Consider the following 1,879-nt stretch of genomic DNA (forward strand, 5'->3'; position numbering starts at 1 on the left):
CTGGTTGAAGGCAGGATGTAGACAAAGAGAAGAAGATGTAATTTGGGTGTACAAAGATAAAAGACCAGTAATGCCCGATAGCATGAACTCAAATATGGCACAAATGTATCATGTTCAAGCTCATGTTGGAAGAGATGCCATGCTTCGTCTATTTAGACAGACGTGGTACAATCCCAAATTCAGGATGATTGCTGAAAGCTTGTGCCAGAGATGTCTGGTGTGTCCGCAGTTTAATCCAAACAGAAAAACAATTGTGAGTCTGGGAACCATAGGACGGGAGGGAGGTCCATTTACAAGAATGCAGTTGGATTTCTTAGAACTTCCACCATGTAACAGGCTCAGGTATGTTCTAGTGATCATTTGTCTGTTCTCTCGATGGGTGGAGGCTTTCCCCACGAGGAGGAATGATGGACTAACTGTTGCAAAGCTGCTTTTACGTGAAATAATCCAGAGATTCGGATTTCCAGTAACGATCAAAACTGATGGTGGAACCCACTTTCAGAATGAACGTATGCAAATGATCTGTGAAGCACTGGACATTCGTCAGAAACTACACTGTGCTTACAGACCTGAGGCTTCAGGAGTGGTTGAACAAGTGAATGGAACAATAAAAAACAGAATTGCAAAAATGTGTTTGGCAACAGGACTAAAGTGGCCAGATGCCTTACCACTTGTTTTGATGACCTTAAGGAGCAAATCTGACAGAAAGACTGGATTAAGTCCACATGAGATTTTAATGGGCAGAGTGATGAGGCAAGCATTTGTACCACTTGATAAACTGTTAACTATTAATGATGACATCATACTAGATTACTGCAAAAACCTGTCTGACGTGGTGACTTATGTGTTCCATCAGGTGGGAACTGAATCAAACACGAAAGAGAAAAATCCAGCTCATGATCTAGTTCCTGGAGATTGGGTTCGGATAAAGGTACATCGCAGAAGAAACTGTTTGGTGCCTCGTTGGCAGAGACCAAGACAGGTCATATTGGTTAAATGTGCCGGAGTAAAGAGATGGCTGCATGCAAGTCACACCATCCATGTGCCTGAACCTGAGAATCCAAACGAAGAAGGTGAAAGCACAACTGATTCTGAAGGTGAACCAGAGAGAAATCCAGATACTGAAGCTCGACAAGAACGTCGACATCTGGAAATATGAGATGCTAGCTCTGCGTCTGAAGGAGAAGGAGAAATTGTCGAAGTAACGAATTCTGAAGATCAATCTGAAGATCGAGATTTGGTAGAGACTGACACCAGTATGGACACTGGGCAAGGTAAAGATAAAACTGGTGATCAAGAAAATACTGAAGAACAGTCTGAAAGCTCTGAAAGCAGGAACAAAAATCCTGACACTGGAAAAGAGGAAATAACTCACGATAAGGAGGAGATTCCAAGTACCAGTTATGGAGATGTTCCTAACAGAGTGAAAGAACTGTCAAAAGAGAAAACTGACGTTGAAAAAGAAAAAGACATTATAAAGTTTGTCATAAATGAAACTGTCAAAGAGACTGGAAGTGAAACTGACGACAGTGCAGATAAGATTCCATTGAGAAAGAGTTCAAGGAAAAGAGCTTGGAGAGTGGAACATAACACCACGGAGCCAAAAACAAAAAGAGTTTGTAAAGGAGATAATTGGCCTAAAGGGAATGATGGACTGAGATTTAAACTGGTTAATAAAGTAAAAAAGCCAGAAGATCAAGTAAATGAAATAACCAGTCAAAAGGAGTTGTTGGGGAAAAGAATAGAAGTTGTCCAAAGGCCAAAAAGAGTGAGAAGACCAAATCAGAAGTGCAAATCACCTGAATAGACCAAATCAGAAGTGCAAATCACCTGAATAGACATACATAGTTTTACCTCCGATTGAAGACGTAAACAGTAG

The 1,879-nt window shown here is 41.0% G+C and overlaps 1 pseudogene; it reads left to right on the plus strand.

The window, feature by feature from the left end:
* Window positions 1–298: 298 nt before the first annotated feature.
* LOC147748765 (uncharacterized) lies at window positions 299–1,658 on the plus strand (annotated as a pseudogene).
* The last annotated feature ends 221 nt before the right edge of the window (window positions 1,659–1,879 follow it).

Source organism: Lissotriton vulgaris, chromosome 1_1 (assembly GCF_964263255.1).
Source record: "Lissotriton vulgaris chromosome 1_1, aLisVul1.2, whole genome shotgun sequence".
In the NCBI taxonomy this organism is placed as follows: domain Eukaryota; kingdom Metazoa; phylum Chordata; class Amphibia; order Caudata; family Salamandridae; genus Lissotriton; species Lissotriton vulgaris.